Genomic DNA, 23,495 nt, shown 5'->3' on the forward strand with positions numbered 1-23,495 from the left:
CAACTTCACAGTTTCCACAGTCACCCTTAGCAGCGAAACAGGAATGCACCCGTGTCGGCTCACGTGGACCACCAATCCTACGAAGTACTCAACTATAAAAGCAACAGCAATAATAATTGTAATTGGTTCTCAAGTTTAGGATCAGTGAACAACTCCTAACAAACTACAAACAGCAAATTCACAGAAATGCTATCTTAAAACAAACTGAAATGGACAATATCCGTCTGGACAGAATTGCATAAATATCCAAGATTTAGAATAAGAGAGAGTTTACACCAAATGGATTTGAAAAGCAAAGTATCTAACATCGTAGAAGAGTCATTTCTCAGAGCTGGTGCTCCATGACAGGAATGGGAAGTGTTAAGAAAAAGTCTTCTCATTTAGAACTTCGTTCATAGTTATTTGCGTTATCCAAAAAATCCAATCTCATACGAAACCAACCAAATAACTGACGACAAAAACATAACAATCCACCATCATTCAAACCGTCGCCATTCTTTCGTCGCATTTATTGACGTCATAAGTACTGCTCCAAAATGCATGCATTACACCACAACATTGGTTTCTCCAATAAGCACCTGCAAGAACATCATTGGGGCCGAAAATTCATTGTCACGTGTGTCCGTGTACCTCTTAGCAACCAAGTAGTGTTGTAATTTAACTTCCATTTGATCCTGACAAGAGTTTCACGTACGTGCAGTGGAACACTCGTACACAGAAACGCAAACAGACTTAAAGGGACAACAATAACCACACTTGTAACACAAGGGGTCACCACGAAACCTAGTATGTGAGTGCGAGCTTGTGTTGTTGGGTTTGGTTGGGGTGGGTATGCAGAGCACGTGACATGGATTCCTTCCCGGCTGCCACTCTGCTGACTTAGAGGTTGGTAGTTTATTACCAAGATGGCTGCTCCTGTGAACTTGCGAGTTGGGGATCTTGTTTGGTAAGGAAATGCGTTGTATGCATTAGTGGGTGTGATTTGGTAGTGGACTCCAAGGTTACTAGTATAGCTGTAGTAAGTGAGTTGTACATGTGACACACACTCCTGTTTTAAACGAACCCTAGGAAGATAACTGGCAGTTGCCGATTTTGGGGGGTGGGGGTGCTCAGCTGTGCTTTAATGTCCATCCCCGTAACACCCGATACAGGTTAAGATAGTTTTACTGCATTGAATTTATCTCCGTTTGCTTTAAGAGTGACAGGATTCGTATTATAGTACATCTGTTAATTTATATAACCCCCCCCCCCCCCATAGAGTACTTTACTCTGCGGAATACCCATCAAGTTAACATTTGTCTATCATTGGCGAGTTTTAAGAGTGTTTTTTGCATATGTTATTGCAGAGCCGTATTTTGGTTTTAGTTACATGATGTACTCGAAGACATTAGGTTCATTCACTTAAATAAATTGGTTGGAATTTTTGATTTATGCAGATAAAATCTGTCTTGTAATGCTGTCTCACAGTGTCATCAGCTACATAAAACTTTAAGATTTGAATATGGAGGAATATTTCTTAATGTTTTTATATGCCATTTCTTATTGGTAGTTTTTAAGTATACCTGTTTCCCCTTTTGAATGCTGCATGTTGACAATTTTGCATACAGATCAACAGAATGTTTTCCGTATTTTTTAGCCATACAAGTTATTAGTATTTATTTGCTGTCTGAGCAGTGTATCTATATAAAGTTAGGCACTTGGAATGTTTTTGTCCCCTGTGCTTGCATTTTAAAGTAGGAGCAGTAGTAGTGTTTGTCAGTGTCTTTAAGAAGTGACAGTACTAAAGATGCATAAGAAAGAGCTATGCAAAGTAACATCTTTTATTATTTGCTGTTTAAGGTAAATGTGGAAACATGCTACCATTTTTGGGTTGGGATGCTTACTGCTTGCAAAAAATATATAGTTTTTGGCAGCTGTTCATGTTGAGGATGATGTCTTACATGGTTCACAAGTGGGCCCCTAGGGGACTTGGTAATCTAGTTTTGGACCCACGGGTATTAACAAAACTGGGGTATGCCCATGTGTAGAAATAAACTACCGGTTGAGAGTTTTTTCCATGTTTTTTTTTTTCTCTCGTTTTTCATTACATTTTTCCAAGTAAGAAGTTAAACTGTCAATTGTTGTTTGGAGTTACAGGACTGCTAAAAGTAGCTGGTAGCCACTTTCTTCCAGTGTACGATTAAAATGTTTGTAGTAAGGCGAGCAGTTAACTGTTAATTTCCCTACTTTTTCTAGGGAAATGGAATCCTCATCAGATGTAGCCTTGCATTTTAAAGATGATTAACCATTTAAAAATCTACCCTGGGTGAGACTCTGAGGCGTAATGTGAATGGTTGACAGCAGGAGTGGATAGTGTTTGTTTTTTTTTTTTTTTTTTATGTATTTAGAAATTTCCATATTTTTCGTTTTTATCTATTTGTCCTTAGCAAATTTGTATCTGAAGTAAGCTGCATTTGTCTGCGTGTCAAAGCTTATTTCATTGTTTTTTAACATTGATAAAATTGTGCTTTGGTAGTAATTTGTCAGATTAATTCTTTTAGAGCTTGCTCACCCACGCAGCAAATGCTGTCTGCAGGGATAGTTTAGTAGTGTGTCTTTGGAATGTGGTATAGTCCTGTGAAGTGGCTCCAGGAAATGTATGAGGTCATAAGAGCAATCTCGGCAAAGGCAGCAAGTAGAATTCAGGATTGGGTACTGGAATTAAGAGGCAGACACACTAATTCCTGTACCACCTATTGTGTAGTGCAGAAACCACCCAGTACAACAGGTGAAGTCAGACTGGTACCTGAGGTCACACAACTAAAAATTAGTAAGCAATGGAAGTAATACACTTTGTAGGTAGGTACTAGACTATCTGCCCGAGGGCATTTATAAGCCTAGCCAGTGTGTGTCCGCTTTCGCTGCCCCATTGATTAATTAACTGATCCTCTGTCAAGCAGAGTCAATGAAGTGATCCCAGGGGTGTGTTTTCGGTTACCCATCCACTCTTCAAGGTTTCTCTTGAAGAGTGTTAGTGAGGTGCTCTGCCTAATGTAGTTTGGAATTTTGCTCCAAAGCATGGGGAGTCTCTGTGACAGTAATCTATCCCTCCAGCATGTTCTATTTATTGTTATGGTGAGGTTTAGCTCACTCGAGCGCGTGGCTCGTAGTGACTTGGGTTTCTTTAGGTGGAGCATGTCCGTCAATTCTGAGTTGTTCATGGCTTTGTAAGTCAGGCAGAGATCATCTCTCAGTAAGTGATATGCCACTGAGTACAGCCGGAGTTTTTTCAGTCGAGCTACATATGACATATATTTGAGGTCAGTAATCCTCTTAGTGAGCTACTTTTGTAGTCTTTCTAGTTGTTGGAAGTGTCTTGTGAGGTATATCCCAAATAGGGTGTCGTACTCTGATGGGTCTAATGAGTGACGAGTGGAGGGGCACTATAACCTCTTTATTTCTAGATGTGAACCCTTTAGTAATTAGGAAATCCTTCTATGTGGGCCATCTAACTACTTTGGCAATGTGATTGTCAAAGGAGAGATTACAATCTACCTGAGTCCCCAGATCTCTTATTACCTCTTCTGTATTAAGGGGGCTGCCACCTATGTGGTAATTCGTGGGCGTTTTGTTTTTCCCAAACGGGATGACTATGCATTGCTTGGCATTTAGCTTGAGGCCATGACTTTGACACCAGGTGTCCGTCTCAGTAAGGTCCTATTGGAGGATGTCCTTGTCAGCCGGAGAGTCAATTATGGCTCCCAGTTTGCAGTCATCAGTGAAATTGGTTAGCCATAATCCTCCTGTGTTTGCCTGTACTTCTGAGAAGTATACACCGAACAGTAGGGGTCCCAGGACCGAGCCTAGCTGGACACCACTTGTGACTGTTCTAGAGTCGGACTTGGAGCCCGCTATTCTTACCGTGTGAGTTCTGTCTGTAAGCCAGTTGGCAACTCATCTCGTGACGTTGGGGTTTATGTTCAGGCTGGTGAGTTTTTCTGCAATACCCAAGTGGGGAATGGTGTCTAAAGCCTTGGCGAGGTCAAGGTAGGCTGTGTGCACCACCTTTCCCTCATCTATGGCCTTGGTGACTGTCTCAAAGAAGTCAACCAGGTTTAGTAGGCATGATCTGCCCTTAACAAAGCCGAACTGGGTCGGGTCAAGTGTTTGGAGGTTTCCGATGTCTTTGTTAATGAGTTCCATGATGATGCACTCCATAGCCTTGCAGACCAGGCTAGTCAGACTTATGGGGCGATAGTTACCAGGATCAGTTGTGGCCCCTCCTTTGTGGAGAGGAATAACCGTTGCTGTGTGCCATTCTATGTGTGTTTAGTGGGGGGGGTTAGTTTGTGCAAGACTCAGCCTGGGACACCATCTGGTCCCATTGACACTGTGTTTTTGGCTTTTGAAAGGGCTGTTTTCACTTGTGCATCTGTGATTTTTGGGACACTACACTTTTCCAGTATTGTTGTGGGCCCTTTTGGGGGTGAGAGGGGGGTGAAGTTTGCACTGAATCTATCTGCCAGAATGTTGGCAATATCAGTAGGTTCAGTATATTTTGTGCTATTTTGCACTAGTTCAGTGCATATCTGCTAGTTGCCACTTAGATTTTTACCACAAAGCCTTCTTTAGCTATGTTTATCTTTTGAATCCTTGGCTGTTTTACTTTCAAAGTTAGCCTTGGATGATTTCATGAGGGACCTTAGTTTCTTACTGATAAGGGATGTCTTTCCTTCTTGGGATTTGCGTTTTTTCTGAACTAGTTTCCTCCTTCTCTTGTATAGCCTGTTTATAGCAGGGGTCCACCAAATTGGTTTCCTTCTCTTATAGGAGTGAGTCTTGGTTTTGCTAGGGATGACATGATCCATGCATACTTGTAGGTGCTCATAGAGTGCATTTGTAAAGGTTTCTGCATCTTGGGCAGCGTTGTCCGTTGGCGTGAGGGCTGTGAAACTTATCACCTCTGTCTTAAGTAAGGTGAAGTTTGCTTTAGAAAAGTTTTTTACTGTGGTTTCCTTAGTTGGAGGTGGTGGTGGGGTGTGGACATCCAGAATGAGTAGTTTATGGTCTGATCTAACCAGTGACAGATTGACCTCCAGTGTGGAACACCTGTCACCCATGTTGGTGAAGACCAGGTCCAATATGTTTTCACCTCTGGTAGGGTAGTTTACCAGCTGATCTAGGGTGTTTGAGTTGATTAATTCCAGGAAGCACTGGGCCTGTGAGTTTGTACTTGAGTAGTTTTCCCAGTGAATGGTAGGGTAATTGAAATTCCCCAATACCCGGGTGTTTGGTAGGACCTTCATGTTTTCCATTGTCTCCAGAAAGGTGGAGTGGTGGTCCTGGGTCATGGAGGGTGATCTGTAGCAGGCCACAATTTACATTGCATATTTGCCCAATGTTAGTTGCACGTAGGTTCATAGGTAGGTACTAGGCTGTTAGCCCTAGAGCCTATATAAGCCTAACCAAAAAGGTACTCTGGCTTTTGCCATCCAAGAAAATTATTTTCATGTGCCCCTGTCGAGCAGAGCCACAGAAGTGATCCCTGTGGTGAATTTCCTATGTCCCATCCAATCATTAAGATTTTTCTTGAGTGCTAATGGGGAGCTCTGTTTGGCATAGGTAGTCTGTTCCAGAGTATGGGAAGACTCTGGGACAGGAATCTATCCCTCCAGCATGTTCATGTTTATTGTGGTGACAAGGTTTAGGTCCCTAGAGTGTGTAGCTCAGATGGATTGGGATTTCTTTAAGTGGAGCATGTCCAACAGCTCTGGGTTTGACATAGCTTTGTATGTTAGGCAGCGATCACCTCTGAGTAGGCGATATGCCACGGAGTAAAGCTGGATTATTTTGAGACTGTCTGCGTAGTGCATCTGTTTGAGGCCAGTAATCCTATTTGTGAGGTATTTCTGTGGCCTTTCCAATTGTTGTAGATGTCTTGTGAGTTGCATACCAAAAGGGGTGTTGTACTCTATAATGGGTCTAATGAGTGATGAGTAGAGGGGGAACAATGACCTCTTTTTTTTCTGGATGAGAAACCTTTTGTGATGAGGTGAGCCACGTAGAAGGATTTCCTGACCACTGTGGCAATGTGATTATCAAAGGAGAGACTACTGTCCACCTGTGTCCCAAGGTCTCTTATCACAATTTTGGCATTAAGTAGACTACCACTTATGTGCTAGTTCATGGGTACAGAGTTTTTAACAAAGGGGATGACGATACACTTTTTGGCACTGAGCTTCAGGCCATGGCTTTGACACCAGGCATCTGTCTCATTGAGGCCCTTTTGTAGTATGTCTGCATCGTTAGGAGTTTTGATTATGGCTCCTAGTTTGCAGTCATTTGCCAACTTTGTTAGCCAAAGACCTTCTGTGTTAGCCTGTACTTCAGAGAAGTAGATAACAAACAGGAGAGGACCCAGGACTGAACCCTGTGGTACTCCACTTGTCACTAGTCTGAAGTCGGATTTGGAGTCTGCTACTTTCACAGTGTGGATTCTGTCCATGAGCCAGTTGGCAACCTATTTTGTGACATAGGTATTTATATCTAGTTTAGTGAGCTTCTCTATAATTCCAGAGTGGGGGATGGTGTTGAAAGCCTTGGCGAGATCTAGATAAGCTGTGTGAACCACCTTACCCTCATGTATGACTTTGGTGACTGCATCAAAGAAGTCAGTCATGTTTAGGAGACATGATCTGCCTTTCACAAATGCAAACTGGGTAGGGTCCAGAGTTTGGAGATTACCAATGTTTTTGTTTGTTTATGAGTTCCATGATGATACGTTCCATGGCCTTGCAGACCAGGCTCGTCAGGCTAATGGGGCAGTAGTTCCCAGGGTCCGTCATGGAGCTCACTTTGTGGAGTGGGATAATCGTCGCAGTGTGCCATTCAGTGGGTACAAAGCCTGAGGTGAGGCTATGATTGAACATGGTACTTGGGTAGGGTGCCAGTTCAATCTGTAGTTCGGGTAGAACACAGCCTGGGATATTGTCAGGTCTCATGGATGCTGTGTTCTTGGCTTTGGAGAGTGTTTTTTTTTTTTACCTGTGCAGCCATGATTACAGGAACTTTGCATTCTTCCGGTATAGAGGTTGGCCCTCTAGGGGGTAAGAGGGGGGTAAGTTAGCACTGAACCTATCTGCCAGGACGTTGGCAATATCAGTTGGTTCTGTATATTTAGTGCCATTGTGCTGTAACTCAAAGCAGGTCTGAGTGTTGCCATTGAGATTCTTGACATAGCTATAGAATGCTTTGTGGTTGTCTTTAGAGTCAGTGGCAATTTTGTTTTCGTAACTAGCTTTGGACGATTTTATGGGGGATCTCAGCTTCTTAATACGAAAAACAAAGCAGTTTACACCAAAGCAACACTTCCACTGTTCGAAGAACCAGACCATTGGAGAAACTTTGGAATAGAAAAGGCTTTATTGCTCTTGTCTTTAAAATAGCATTAAAAACTTCGCTATTCAGCGAAAATAATTAATTTAACCAGAAAAACAGTTAAAATCAAGCGCTTTCGCTTGGTCTCAATACCAAGCTTTATAAAGATGAAATATGTGCTGAGTAGAGCTGTTAATATAGGGCTCATTTACCACCATGTGACAACAGTAATAATTAAGTTTTAAAGCTATACAGTCATTAGCTAACCTAACTACACTTCATTTGCAACATTATACCATTACTATAAAATACATTGATGTTCATATAAATAAAATGTAGGAAATCATGTTGACCTTATTGAAATGTTAAAATATATTGGATTCATATTCTTGTGTCCTACAATAGAATTAATTCACTTTATGTTCTTTACCCTAATATTTAATTATGTACTACCAATATCTATTCAAACTAATGTATACATAAATATATATAAAAATATGAAATGTATATAAAAATTTATATAAATATTGCGATGTATAAATGAATAAACAAATGTTTAAAAAATATTCTTAATACATTTAATAAATATTTTGTGAAAAATACTCCCTTAATACTTGTTAAAAACCAATGTGTTATAAAAAATTGATGAACATATTATCCCATATTATATTACATTAATGTATCTAAACAAATAGCATACTGATCAAATGATTAACAATTTCTGTAAACAATACATTAAATTACTTATGAAATCACAGTCTGGCCATTCTTAATTTAAGAACACTTTTTATGTTTATGTTATTCAAACCAGGACTAGTGGCAACATCTATTTTAAGCTGCCACAAAAGTTCCTTATATTTTAGACGTGCTTCCCAATCACCCCCTCTGCCATCTATTTGTACTTGTTCTAACACAATAAAGTTTATACACATCTCTGGGCATGAAGTAGAATGTTTGTAAAAAGCATTGGTTTCTTTTTTTCTAGAGACCTCATACAAATGCTCATAAATTCTCTTTCTTAATGATCTCTCTGTTTTACCAACATAAAAACTCAAACACTTTGTGCAATAACCCAAATATACTATTCCTTTGCTTTGCACAATTCGCATACATGTTGGCTTTGAAATAAAAATTCCTTGAAGGAATATATAAAGAGCCTCTATTTGAAATAGATATTCACTGCTTGCACATTCCACATTTGTAGGTGCCTTTTTTCAAATTCTTACTATTGCTAGTTCTCCCTTGGGGTTGAAACTTCTCAAATAATTCGTTTATGTTGGTGTCCTTACGTCTGGTAAATCTGGGATACTTCTAAATGTGTTTTTTCAATTCTTCATGTCCTGTTAAAACCGGCCAAAACTTAGTGATTACCTCTGCAATTTGTTGAGAGTTACTTGAATAGGTATGTGTATAGTTATTAGAAAAAACAGTATTATTGATTTGACTGGGTTTTGGTTCCTGAGTCTGTCCCAAACCTAATAAAGGGGGATATTTATTCTTTCTATGTTCCAAGACTTCTTTACTCATCTATCAATCCTACAGGATAACCTCTTTCTAAAAACATACTTTTTAATGTCATCAGTTCTTCCATAAAATATTCTAAAGTACTTGACATTCTTGATGCCCTGATCATTTACCCTTTAATAATGCCTTTTTTCTGATAATAAGGATGGTCACTTGTGAAATGTAGGTATGTGTTGGAAAAAGTGGGTTTTCTGTACAATTTGGAAGTGAACCTATTATTGACACGATCTTTAGAAACTGTCACGTCCAAATAGTTCATTTTCTCATTTACTACTGACATGTGTGAAAGACTAAAAAGAAGTCGTGGAATTGATGTATTCAAAAAATTCCAAAATTGTCCCTCAGTACCACTCCACAAAATACTTATATCGTCTAAAAACCCGGTATAATGTTTTATATACTCCTTCCATTGAGTGGAAAAAATGAAGTCCTGCTCCCATCTGTGTAATACTATATTTGCATACATTGAGGCGCATGGTGCACCCATTGCCACCCCCTTTTTTTGTTTGTATATCTCCATTAAAAAACATGAAATTATTTTTCAATATAATTTCCATGAATTCAACAAGTAAATTGATGGTATTGGCTGACAAACCTGATTCTTTCACTAACGTTTCATTGAACCAATTTAAACCCTGCTCATGTGGAATACTCTGAAACAAATCCACAACATCAATAGTTATCAGTATTAAATCTACTTGAAAAAAGTCTTCCTGTATACCTCTTAAAAAGTCCCATGAATCCTTACATATGTATTTTAAGGTTGTGGCAAAGTTCTTGAGCCTATAGTCAACAAACTTACCGATAGGTTCTAAAATACCTCCTTTACCTGACACTATAGTCCTGAATTTTAATGGTTCAAGACCTTTGTGTGTCTTACGGATTCCAAAAATTATTGGTATCTTAGGTTTGTTAACATTCAGGTAATTATATACCTCCTCATTGATGAATCCTTGCAATAAATTGTCCATCCGGGTGTACTTAATTTTAGAATAAGCTAAATTCACTTCATTTTTGGATAACAGTTCATATTTTTCAGAGTCTTGTAACATATTAAACAGATACATTTCATAGTCCTGCATATACATCAAAACCAGCCCTTCTCCTTTATCTGGCTTTATCTGCCTTATAAATAGCTTCAAATCTATTAAAGCTTCTGCTAAATCAGCAGGGCACGCTGGAATAAAATGGAGACCTTTTATAAACAAATCAAAAAACTCCATCTTGATTTCTATCTCTGTAAAATTGTATATTATGAAATTTTTATCCTTCACAAAGGTATAATCTTTACTTTCTTCACCTTCATGTAAAACTACTTCATTGGAGTCATTAAAATCTAAAAAACTATTATTAGTCATCCCCAAATCTATGACTTTCTCTATTTCTGTTGTTGAAAGTTCTCCCCCCTCCTTATTAATGTGTCCTAGGGGAAGTGAAAATCCTGATGTGAGTTCTTTCTACTTTTTTCAGCTAATCTTTCACTCATTCTCAATGGTTCAGTAAGAGGTTGTGCATGGCCATTCCTATATGTATTTACTTGAGCTCCAACCCTATTATGGTCGTCTTTCCATTTATTTCTCATTACCACAGGGTAAGCTAACCCTTCTTTGTATTCATTTAAATCCCTTTCTAGTTCATTAATCTTCCTCTTCAAAATTTTCAAACAATACTGGTCTACCTCATTAAATACATTATCATAGCTTTTTTTAACAGATAAAAAAACTGGTGTCATTAATCAACTTTTCATTCTGGACATTTAAATCCTTTAGGAGAATGTCAGCCTTAGCTTCATATTCTTCAATCATTACTTCCAACACCTGCAGTCCAGCTCTGTTAAAAATGTTACACAGTTTCTCATAATATGCTGTACTTGGCTGCACGTTGTTGGGGAAACTTAAAACAACGTAAGCCCTTAGGTACCCATTCAACATTTACACATTCTTTTAAATAGTTGATCTCTAATTGGTTACTTTTATATGAATATAATCTTTCTTTTAAATTATTGAACTGCTGTTCAATGTCAGTTTTATCAACTTGTACAGTACCTTGTTTGAACCAGAACTGCTGGTCTGCCCAGACATTGAAATTTAAATTGTTTGTTTGGAGCATCAAATTCAGATGAACGCTGACCAGGAAATATATCCACAGGATTGTTACCAGCTTGTTTAGATGAAAAAGGTCCTTTGTTAAAGTCGTCTTGCGTTCCTTGTTGTGGAACCACTGTTTCACGAGTTGTGCGTGTTTTATTTTGCTCGAACGCCTGTTCTTGGTTACCAGGAATTGGACAGCAAGTCCCGCCTCTATTGCATCTTAGCGTCTCATTTAATTGGGTTAACAAATCCAAAACTTTATTGAACTCTGCGCGTGTCACCGGAGCATCGTCGCCCTCTAATACACCAATAATACGAAAAACAAAGCAGTTTACACCAAAGCAACACTTCCACTGTTCGAAGAACCAGACCGTTGGAGAAATGTTGGAATAGAAAAGATTTTATTGCTCTTGTCTTTAAAATAGCATTAAAAACTTCGCTATTCAGCGAAAATCATTCATTTCATCTCAGCTTCTTACTGAGGTTGACCAGGGAGTTCTTCCAGTCATGGGATTTTACTTTTTTTTTTTTTTTGCAATAGTTTATTTCTTCTGTTGTAGAGTTTATGGCAGAGGGCCACCATATTGGCTTCTTTTTTTTTTTTTTTTTTTTTTTTTGGAGGATAGCATCTTGGTTCTATTGGGAGGGTGGCCTAGTGGTTAAGGTGTTTGCCTTGCAAACACAAGGTGCAGGGTTTGAGTCTCACAAGGGATAATTGGCTAGGCTTAAAATAGCTTGCAAGGGCAGTTAGCCTAGTACTAACCTATGAACCTATTAGGGATAGCGTGATCCATGCACTCATGTAAGTGCTTATAAAGTGCATTTGTGTAGGATTCAGCAGTCGTACCTCTATTGTCCGTCTGCATGGGTGTCATGAAGTTTGCCACTTCTGTCTTAAGAAGTGTGAAGTTGGCTTTGGAGATGTTTTTTACTGTAGTTTCCCTAATTGGGGGCGGGATGTGGATGTCTAGGGTGATTAGCTTGTGGTCATATCTGACCAGTGAGGAATTGACCTCTGGTGTGGAACACCGGTTGGCCATGTTGGTAATGGCCAGGTCTAGGATATTGCTGCCCCTGGTGGGGGTGTGAATAAGTTGATCCAAGGTGTTGGAATTTATGAATTCCAGAAAACGTTGAGCAAAAGAGTTGGTACATGAGTAGTTTTCCCAGTTAATGGTGGGGTAGTTGAAATCGCCCATTATTAGGGTGTTGGGTTGTACCCTAATACTTTCTAGTGTATCAAGAAATGAGGAGTGGGAATCCTGGGGCATGGTGGGGGGGGGTCTGTAGCAAGCTGCAATTTGGATTGCGGTCTTGCCCAGAGTTAGTTGCACTTGGATAATCTCTGATACTTTATGCTGTGCAACTAGCCTGGAGGTGTGGATATCCTTAATGAATATGGACACGCCTTCACCTTTAGTGCTTCGTTCCGGGTAGGTGGCCGAAAGGTGTGGTATGAATTATAGCCTGGTAACGCAGGAGTTTTCTCTGGAGCTTTGAACCAGGTCTCTGTCACTGCACAGATGTCGATGTTCTCCATTTTAGGGAGTGCCTCGAGTGAGTGCATTTTGAAGTTTAGACTTCTAGCATTGAGTAGCATTACCCTCAGATTTTGCTTGCTTGTACCTGTTACGGTGGTGAATTTGTCATTTGAACCTTGCCTAAAAAAAGGCACTATATGGGGTGGCAAGAACCTTAGCCAGTATCCGGAATCCCAAGAATGACAGGTGCAGGCTATCTCTGGCAAAGCATTGTGGTCTGTCGATCATGTCGTCCCAGGCAGACAAATACTGGATCCCCTTAGAATGACACCAGAAGCTTAGCCAATTGTTGAATCATTTTGTCTTAGTACTGTGGTATCATTCTGGGTGATGGCAGGATGCTACTCGGGGCTAGGCTCATACCTGCCTGGGCTACAAGATCGGAGAGCTCCTCCGTGTGTCTCTTCATGTAGTCCAGGGAGTTACATCTCAGGTCATTCACACCAACATGGACAATGACAGTGTCATATTTGTACCTGTGGAGTGACCTGAGTGCGTGCGTTATGTGGTAGATCCTGCCACCTGACAGGCGGCTTACAGTAACTTTCTCCTTGTTTAGCCTGGTGAGTGAAACATCAGTGTGCCTGACTATAGAGTCACCTATGACTAGAGTGTTGGATAAGTTGTTATGCCTTATGGGCTGTTGGAGTGCCACACTGATTTTGTGGGCTATGTGTCATTTAGGTTGTGTTGTGGGGGGGTGGAGTTTGCTTGCGTTTCTTCTTTGGAGGTACCTGATGCTTGGACAGGTTTTTGAGTGCCTCCACGAATGTAGGTGTGTGTTTTGTGCTTTTATGTGTGTGTTTTGGTGGTGTAGGTTTTGAGGGACTATGTGATGTGTGGTGTGGTGCAAGTGTTTACCTTCTCCTCTTGACTGCCTAGTCCAGTCTTGGGTGAAGAGAGCTTTGCTTCCAGTTTGGCTATATAAGTGCATCTCTGTCACAGGTTGTAGTGTTGGGTGGTAGGAGGAGAGAGTTGTCTGTGTACATGAGGCAATTGCTGCATTGCCCCAAGATGCCCAGATTCATTTATTTTATTTGCAGTTGTTTAACAAGGATAGTCCATTGGGCCTGAAGAACCCATTTTCAATTGAGTCCTGGGGAGAAAAGCTCCTCATACCGATTTACACAAAAGTTAATATACAAACCTAGATTGCATGAAGATTACAGAGGTAAAACAGACTGATCAGAAGTATTTCAAAGTTAATAATGTCAAAAGTATAATTTTTTTTTTCTTCTCTAGTAGGATTGAGGATAGGTAGTTGGATGCAGTAGGTAAGGAATTGCTAGATACTAGTAAGGAGTTGTATAATAGAAGCAAGCAAGAATTTGTTACCTGGGATGTGAGAGAAGGAAGGGGAAAGAGTGTTAAGTAAAGTGTAGGCTATGAGGGATGGGAGCAGGAGCATTCCATTTGTGGATGTTAGATGAGAGTGGAGTGATTTTTTTAAAGGATGGGGAGGCTAATAATGGTACGAATGGAGGGGGGGAACGGAGTTCCATAAGCGTGCTAGAGAGTGTGACAGGAGGTGTTGTCCTGGGGGGTGGAGGGGGTCTGTAAACTGCTATAAGGTTTTGATGGTTTGTTCTGAGAAGTCTTTGTGTGTGGTGCATTTTAAAGGTAGTGGAGAGGTAGGGACAGAGGGATGGCTGGAAAATGAGTTTATGAGCATAGGTGAGCTGAGAGAGGTAGTTTGGTAGCTCTAGCCAGTTGAGTTTGTGGAGAGATTCACAGTGATGGGTTGATAATTTGTTGCTAGTGGCGAATCTGGCTATTTTATTGTAACAAGAGGACAGTTTGGTTTTGAGATATGATTGTAGGTTTGTTAGAAGAGGGGCTCCATAGAGAAGGGAGGTTAAGAGAAATGTAGAGAGAGTAAGTTTAGTAGTTGAGGTGAAAAACAGATTGTGTCGGTAGAGCATGCCAAGTTTTTGGTGGGGTTTTTTTATGTTTAGTAGTAGATGGAAGTTAAATTTGAGCTTGTCATCTGTTTGAACTCCTATCTAAATTCTTAGTTTTAGAGGCGGTAAAAATCATAAGTTTAGTTTTAGCAGCATTGAGTGCTAGATTGTTGTCTTTCATCCATTGTTCTGTGGTAGAGAAGGCATCTTGAGTTAGTTTTAAAAGAGTTGGGATGGATGGGGCAGCACAGATGATTGTGGAATGATCTTCATATTGGATAACGTTAGCAAGAGAGATAGAGCAGTAAAAGTCATTAATGAAAATGTTGAAGAGGAGTGGGCCCAGTATGGAACCTTGTGGGACACCTGTGGGGGTGATGAGGAAGGTGGAGGTGGCCTTTTTCCATTTGAAAGCATGTTGCCTATTGGAGAGATAGCTGGTAAACCATTTGAGGGAAGAGGGTGAGAGGTTTAGGTTAGCTAGTTTAGTAAGAAGTAGGTTATGAGAGATGGTGTTGAAGGCCTTAGATCGAGAAGGATGATAGATACAGTGAAGCCGGAATATCTAGCTTTATTCACAGTTTCAAGGAAGGAAAGGAGGGCAGTCATAGTGCTATGATGGGGTCTGAATCCGTGTTGGGTAGGAGTTAATAGGTTGTTGTCCAAGAGATGGGGAGGAGTTAAAGGTGGATACATTTGTCTAGGACTTTGGAAATGGGAGAGAGGAGGGCGATGGGACGGAAATTGGAAATATTAGTATTATTTCCTCCTTTTGTGCAGGGGAATGATGTAAGCTTTTTTCCAGATTTGAGGAACAAGACCTTCTTGGATAGAGCGGTTGATTAGGATACTGATAGGGTGGGCAATGGCTTTGGCAGCTATGCTGAGAAAGTATGAGTGAATGTTATCAGGGGCATTGGATGGTATTAGTTTCTGCAGGAGTTTTCTTATCGTAGAAGTAGGAATAGGTTTAATGAAAAATGGAGGGGGTTGGGAGGGTGAGGAATGAGAGAAAGAAGTTGGAGGGGGAGATGGGTGAGGAGAAGTGGAGGTATGAGGTGGGTTGTTGTTTGAAAAAGAAGAGGTAAGTTTGTAAATGGAGTCAATGAAGAAAGAATTGAATTTGGTAGCAAGATCAGAGTATTGTACATTTGGGGAGGGTTAGGGTTTTCTGTAGTACCAGGTTTTAAGAGGGTAGTTATACCTCTCCAGAACTTTTGTGGGGTGGTTTTATGGTTGCTTTGAAGTTGGACGAAGTAGTTTCGACGGTCTGCTGAGATAAGCTTTTTAACTGAGTTACGAAGAGTTTTGTATTCATTGAGGTTCGATGTAGATTTGTTCCTCTGGTATTGTGTCCAGACTTTATCTCTAAGTCGCATGGTGGCTCGTGTACTTTTAGTTAACTAGGGGGTGGCTTTCCTTTTTATTCTTTTGGTTATTAAGGGAGCATGATTATTTAGGAGATGTAGGAAGGTAGTATTAAAGTGAATTATTGCATTTTCAAGTGGTAGAGTTTTTAGAGGGTAGCAGTTAAGTGATTTAAGGGTGTCAGAGAAAGCTTCTGGGTTAATGTTTCTATGGCATCGGGTAGTTAAGTAAGTATGAGTAGCTAGTAAGGGAGAAGGACGACGTCTAGTGAAGATGTGAAGGTGGTCACTGAGGGAGTCGGGGAGGGTTCCACTATCAGGGTAGTTGTGGGGGTGGGAGACTAGAATCCAGTCTAAAATGTTTCCACTAGTGAAGTCTTTGGATGGCTTAGTTATGGAGTTGATGAGTTGAGAGTAGTTGTATAGGTTGATGTTGTGGGGGTGAGTAGGGGACTGAATGGAAGACCAATTAATATTGGTGTCTCCCATGATTATAGTTTCATTACAGATATTAGTTGATAGCCAGTAGAGGATTTCTTCGAGTATTTGGGACATTGTCTCCAGGGGGAATGTAAAGAGAGGCAATGTATATAAGTTTATGTTTGTTTAGCTGAAGATGAGCTAGTATTAATTCTGCATTAGCGAACTTTGGAATGGCTTTATTATAGGGTGTTATGGATAGGGAGGAAGAGTAGATTAGAGCCACTCCACCACCTTTTTTATGGTTTTTATATGTTCTGATGATAGAGTAATTGGGTGGTACTATCTCTTCATTTTTTACATGAGGTTTTAGCCAGGTTTCAGAAATAGTTAGGATGTCTGGTTTGTTATGGAGTAGCCAGGCATGGAGATTTGGAATTTTGTTGGCTAAGCTTTGTGCATTAAAAGATGCAAGTAGGATGGATTTAGTTATTGAGGAGGAGGGGGTTGGGCCTGGGTTAGGGTGTATATCACCAGATAAAAGTATGGAAGTTAGAAGATGAGTTAAGTAGTGGAGGTATTTGGATTATTTCGATTGAGAGGCATAAGTTGAAAGATTAGTGGGAGGTATGGAGGGCAGAGTAGTTGAGGTTTTAAGAGGGGGGGGGGATAGTTTGAAATGAAAACATAGGTTGTTGTTGAAGGGATATAGTTCAGGGGATATCAAGTTGAAGTTGGATTGTGAAGTATGGAGAGGGCAGGTTGTGTGTAAGAGTGGTGAGTGGGTGATGGGATAAGGTTTGGTAAGATAGATGTAGGCAAGGTTCAGGAGGAGTAGTTGAATTGGGAAGGATGAGTATTTTTTAAGCATGTTATGGTTTTGATAAGTAATGTAATGGTGTTGAGTAAGGAGGAGGGAGGGAGGGATGTGAAGTAAGGGTTGTATGAAAGTGGGAGGAGATGGGAAGAGGAAGGGGTGGAGTTTCGAGGTTGGAGAGGAAGTAGGAGTGGTTAAATGGGTCTAAATGTAGATGCAGTGGGAATTGGGGGTAGGGGAGCGGAGTGAGCCCGCAGGGCGAACGAAGCGGGTAGAGACAAAAGGAATAGAAGTTAGAGAGGAAACTATCAGCAATGCAGTTAGCTACAGGTTAGAAAGGTAGGACCAGAGTGGAGAAGTTCGGAGATGGTACAGGAGTCTACCGAAAAGGAGAGCCAGAGGGGTAAAGTACTGAAAGGGCACAAGGTGAGTATGAAGAGGATCAGGTCAAGGACATAAGAAATTAGTTGAAATTACAGAGTTAGAACAGAGCGAGGCAAAGATGGATAGGATAAGGGTGCCACCTAGTGGGCAGATCTGGTATTGTAGGTAAGTGTGTGTGTGTGCGTGTGTAAGGGAGCTAACTGGTGTAGAACTGTGGTAGAAGAGATGTTTAGGTAAGTGGTAGAGGTGAGTTGGCTGTTGGGTAGATGGAGAGGAGGGGCAAAGGGAAGCTGGCTGCTCAAACTTACTGTGAACTTTGGAGCCCTGATGCAAGTAGTAGACAGGGGTCTGATTTACAATGTGGACTTAGCCCATAACATACTTTCTTTCTTCCTTGATAAAGGGTGCAGAGAAAAGAAGCTGGTAGATGAGGTCGCTGGGCTTTGGATGGGGTTCTTATCTCACCAGGTAGGTAGTGGTTCTATTAGGTGCAGGAGAAAGTTGAGCTGGGTACTTTGGGGAGAAAGGGTAGACAGGAGAAATCACAGAGAGCTGTCTCTTAGAGATGCCTGGATAGGTGCTTATTTATTAAGTACTAAAAACTGCTTTCCTCCAGACAAGTGAGGAAAGTTGACTGCTGTAGTAATTTGCAGCTTTAGTGCTTACGAGTTCTGAACAAGTGCGGAGTTCAAAGAAACAGATTTGAGTGCTGAAACTAGAAAACTGGCTAGTTCTAAGAAACAAAATTAAGCTAGAAGGCTTCCCTCTAACACAGAAAGACTCGGGGAGCACAGAAGCCTACAAACCAGTCTAGACCACTTACAGGAAAGGCAGGAAACAAGCTTAATTTTTTTTTTCTTTCCCAGATGCTCTCTTTGTACACAGTAGTAGGAGTGCCTGAAATCAGAATATGATCTCAATGCACTCAGTTGAGTGAGCAAATGAGATGGGCCGAGAAGGAGTATCCAAACACAAATTTACAAGAGGGGCGGGCAGTTTTAAAGCCACCAAGATTAACAACAAAAACAGGGAGGGTGGGTGGTGAACTAACTGAAAACAGAGTCAAAACTTCCAGTTCAGTTAATATTCAATGCAACACAAATCGATTGAAGTGCTGTATTTGAAAAACATGCAGATAAAAGGTACTTAAATTCTCTTATACGTACAGTTGAATACAGCTAGATCTTAGCTGGCCAAAGCTCTGGTTTTAAGCAGAAAATATTCCAAAATGTACCACTTAAATAGGCAGTAACGGAATATCAATAAATGAGACTACCCCAGACTGCAATTACTGTCTATGCAGGAATTCTAACAGGCAATCAAATCTAGCTAGCACTAATTTTCAGAGTCAAGACTTCTGGATTTTCGTGGATGATCTCAGAGGTATCGTGCTGCCGCCACTAACCTGGAGGTGTAGGTATCCTTGATGAATATGGATACATCCACTCCTTTTGTGCTTCGGTCCGTGTGCTGTGGCTGAAACGTGTGATATGAGTTGTAGCCCGGTAGTGGCTGGCGTGCTCTCTGGAGCCTTGAACCAGGTTTCAGTTACTGCACAGATGTCGACGTTCTCCATAGTGAGGAGTGCTTTGAGCGCGTGCATTTTGGATTTAAACTCCTGGTGTTGAGTAGCATAACCCTCACTTTTTTGTTAATTTAAAAAAAAATTTAATCAATTAACAAAACTGATGACTTTAGCACCCCAGAAGCATCTTGAAGTAACACTTGCCTTTCCACTTTTCTTCCCTTGGCTACAACGTCTGTTACCGGGTTTGTAGTGGACAGCTGTGCTGCACTCTCCCCTTTGTTGTTGTTTTTGTTGCTTTTGCCTTCTATGTATTTTTGTTTCTGGAGCTGCACTGCTTATGTATTGGTTATAATTTGATTATGTAGTAGATGAAACTAACCAGGAACTTTGAATGGTACACAAGGCAAAACCTGATCTCTCTCAATTATCAGAGCAAGTGATGATGTATACTTAAATTGCAAGTGCCTTAATTTATGCATTTCCAATCCTCACCAACATTCGCATAACCAAAGTAAGTAAATTTGAATAGTGTTGCCACATAGCTGCAAACCTGTCTAACAAAACATAGTGTAATGCTTCATATTTCATCTTGTTTTCAACTTCATAACATGGTAATAACTTTACTGGTTAAAGTTATTTATAACACCGTGTCCTAACCAGAAAACGCACACGCACCATTTAAAGGAGAACTCCAGCCACATGTCACGTGTGATTTTTTTCCTTCCCTGTAATCCAACACTGAATATGTCACACAGAGAAAAAGCATTGGTGAATAATTTATACCATTTGTTTTATGTCTGAACTTATTTCTGTTTGCCTGTCCTTCTTTGTCTTGTGAACTTGTTACATCATTAAGTCTACTAACAGTGAAAAGGTAATTAGGTTAGGTCACATTCCATCTACAAACTATAGAGCTATTAATAAAGCAACTGTTCTTAAACAATGGCATTTAAATGTGCCTTATCAGTGACAGAATGCCACCATCACACCTCAGATAGTGTAGCCTGTATTATGAAAAGAGCAAGGCTTAGTTTTAAATCTTAGTTTTCAGACACAACTCAACACGAAAACTCACAATTTATTACTTTTCGCAAATTAGTTGTATTCCCCTTTAATTAAACCCCAAGTGCTGCAAAGAAAGAAAACATTTTCATCTTGCTGCTGTTCGATCAGTATTTGATTTTTTTCTCTGCAGTGTAATTCAGAAAGTACATGTTTTTCTGATTTTTTTTTTTTTGCTACAGCATTTGCATTTCATACAGAGTTTTGTTGAGACAAGTGAATTGGTGAAGGAAGATTTAGCATCAAAGTCTCTAATTCTAGCTATGGTATTAAAAACTGTGGATGCAACACAAACCATTTCAGCCCAAGTAACTGCTTTGAATCACAGGGCTCAAATTTCTCGCACTTGAAAATTAAACTATAGCCATCGTAAGAAAAGAACAGTTAACTCTGGTACATTTCAAGCCAGCTTTTCAAACATTTCTTAAAATGCTGCATGAGAGATGGCCACTAATGAAAACCAAAGGAACCAAAAATAATTAAAACTGTGGATTGATGCTGACAGTCAAAAGTATACAGTCACAGTACTGTTGTAAGCTGATGAGAGAGGGATTTCTCTCTGTTCCTCTTAAATGACATCTGGAAGACGAAGGCATTGTCTTAAACAAAATCAAGCTGCCCATGGCCACTCCCATTCAGAGCATTTTGGGGTAAAACAAATTAGAAAATAATAACCATTCGCTATAATGTTGGGAAAAAATCAACATATGCTGAAAAACTTTTTTTTTCCCCCTGGTTTTTGGTGCAGTTCTGCTTTAAGATCTCTCGGATTTCAAAATAAAAATGTAGTACATGTAGATGAGTCATAAAATCACTTTTTATACGATTTGTTTTACTCTTGTCTGCAGTGGTAAAATGTGGAACAACATCCGTACTGAAACTCATCTTGGGGGTGTGTGTGTGTGTGTGTGTGTGTGTGTGTGTGTGTGTGTGTGTGTGTGTGTGTGTGTTCATGCAATATACCTTGCCCATAACAACTGGAACTGTTCATGTTCATCTATAACCTAAAATAACCATTTTGCTTATTCCTTCCACCATACAGTTATTATAAAATATGTGTTATGAATAGTTAAACTCATTGCCTTTTCTAATTTAATTCCATGATCTCATCTCAATGTTTTACATTTTTGTGTCGGTTAACTCTAACCTATTTGGCTACATTTATAATTTATTATTTATTTGACTGTATGTTTTGGATAAAGAAGTTATGTACCTACCATAACGTTCCATGTTAGTTGTCTTCATCTCGACTTCCTTGTTGCTGTTTGGTATCGGAGCCGATCCTCGGCTCCAACTCGGTCTTCTTCAATAGCTCACGAGCTGTTTCCTGGCTCGAGGCTATCCCTTATCCCTTGATGCCTAACAAAAGCTACCCAGATCTCGTTTGTAATAGCTAATCTCAGATAAAAGTTGAGAAAACCAGTTATCTAAAAACTGGTTGTTCAATACATCTAATTATAGAATAGGTTACGAAAAACCTGGCCAGAAGAACAGTAAGGAAAAAAAATACTCAGCCAGTGAAAACAAGAACTCCTCTCAGTTCACTAGGACGGGGGAAGGAGGGAGGGATGCAAGAAAGCAGGCGACATGAAAACAACTAACATGTACCTACCATAACGTTCCATAACTTCTTTATGTTAAGTTGTCTGTCTTGCCTTCGTTCTTGCTGTTTGGGACAGAGTCCCTAGCACCTAACATCCTGAGTGGCTCATTGGAACAGACTCTTCAGAACAGTGGAACCAAAGTCAGCTCTGCTCCGGGAGACCATATCCACTTTGTAATGAGAGATAAAGGTATGAGGGTTTGCCCACGTGGCAGCTGCACAGATTAAATCTATGGGCAATCTAGACTGAAAAGCTATGGAGGTGGCTAATGCCCTGGTAGAATGACCTTTGGGTTTAGCTGGTAACTCTTTATTCCATAACTGGTAAATAAAGGTAACCGTATTAGATAACCATCTGGATAAGGTCACCTTGGAAACTGGGAGGCCTTGTTTGTTGAAGGCATAAGAGAGAAATAACTGGTCTGACTTTCTTAGTTCTTTAGTTCTGTGAAGGTAAAAACGCAATTGTCTGTGATCATCCAGTTGGTGGAGCTTGTTTTCTGCCTTATTGCTGTGATTTGGAAAGAACACTGGGAGATCTATGGATTGATTTAAATTGTTCTCTGAGCAGACTTTAGGAAGAAAGGATGGATTGGTCCTTAGAGAAACTTTGTCCTTGTGAAACACCAGATAAGGAGGACGATCACATAGTGCTTGAAGTTCTGAGACACGCCTAGCTGAAGTAATAGCAACCAGAAAAAGTGTCTTCCAAGACAGAAACTTAAGGGATCATGATGCTGCCGGTTCAAAAGGAGGCAAAATTAAGGAAGTTAAGACTAAATTAAGTTCCCAAGGAGGAGGAGGAGGATCTCTCACTGGAGGTCTAAGAAGAGATGTTCCTCTCAAAAAAGCCTTGCAGAGTTTGAGACATGTTAGAATTCAGCAATCCGATATGAAAATTTGAAATGGCCACTACCTGTACTCTAATAGTAGCGGAAGCGGCACCGGACTGAAAAAGTTGCGTTAGAAATTCAAGAATTTCATGGACTGGGGCTGAGAAAGGATCCACATTTCTATACTCTGCCCAGTAAGAAAACAGTGTCCATTTACTAGCATACGTTTTTCTCATAGTAGACTTATTATCGTATCACGGACTGCTGGGGAGATACCGGGAAGCCTGGCTAAGGTTGGAAGTGGAGTAACCAAGCTGTAAGCTGGAGTGTTTGGAGGGATTGATGCAACCCGCCTGATTGATGAATGAGAAGATCTGGAATCGGGTCCAGAATCCAGGGCTGATCGACAAGGCAGGGGTGCAGGAACGTAAACAATCTGTCGAGGCCAGTAAGGGGCAATGAGGATCATTTTGCAACCCAAAGGTTTTGATTTCTGTATGAGTCTTGGTATTAGGGGAAATGGGGGAAAAGCATAAAGGAGTCCCTGAGACCAATCGTGGACTAGAGCGTCTCTGGGTATGTGACCTGGAAGCGGAAGAAGGGAGAAGTAGTTGCTGCATTTGCTGTTGAGAGGGGTGACAAACAGATTGCAGCAAGGCTGTCCCCATTTGCGGAAGATAAGATCTGCAACTTCCTGATTCAAGAGACCACTCGTAAGGCATGAGAATAGCTCTGCTGAGCCTGTCCGCTATGACATTGGATCTCCCAGGGATGTGCGTCGCAATCAGAAAATGTTGGGAGGAAATCGCCCAATGCCCCAGTCTGAGTGCCTCTCGACACAGGGGGTAGGACCTTGTTCCGCCCTGTTTGTTGATGTACCACACCGCTGACATGTTGTCTGAATTGCGATGGTCACAGAAGAAAGAGCGTCTTGAAGGGCTTGCAACGCCAGAAGCATGGCTCTCATTTCTAGGACATTGATGTGCAGATGGTACTCGTGAGGTTGCCAAATGCCTTTGACTGTCCTGCCCAGATAATGCCCCCCCCCCCCCCCCACATACACACCCTA

General features: G+C 40.6%; 1 long non-coding RNA gene across 1 annotated transcript in view; it reads left to right on the forward strand.

Moving 5' to 3' along the window:
- The first annotated feature begins 542 nt into the window (after positions 1–542).
- Positions 543–23,495, forward strand: part of LOC122816336 — a 60,989-nt gene continuing 38,036 nt past the window's right edge. The window contains exon 1 of the long non-coding RNA XR_006367074.1: positions 543–946. This is a non-coding gene — a long non-coding RNA (uncharacterized LOC122816336). The remainder of the gene's footprint in view (positions 947–23,495) is intronic.

Source organism: Protopterus annectens, chromosome 12.part0 (genome assembly GCF_019279795.1).
Source record: "Protopterus annectens isolate FY-2018-M chromosome 12.part0, PAN1.0, whole genome shotgun sequence".
Classification (NCBI taxonomy): Eukaryota; Metazoa; Chordata; order Ceratodontiformes; family Protopteridae; genus Protopterus; species Protopterus annectens.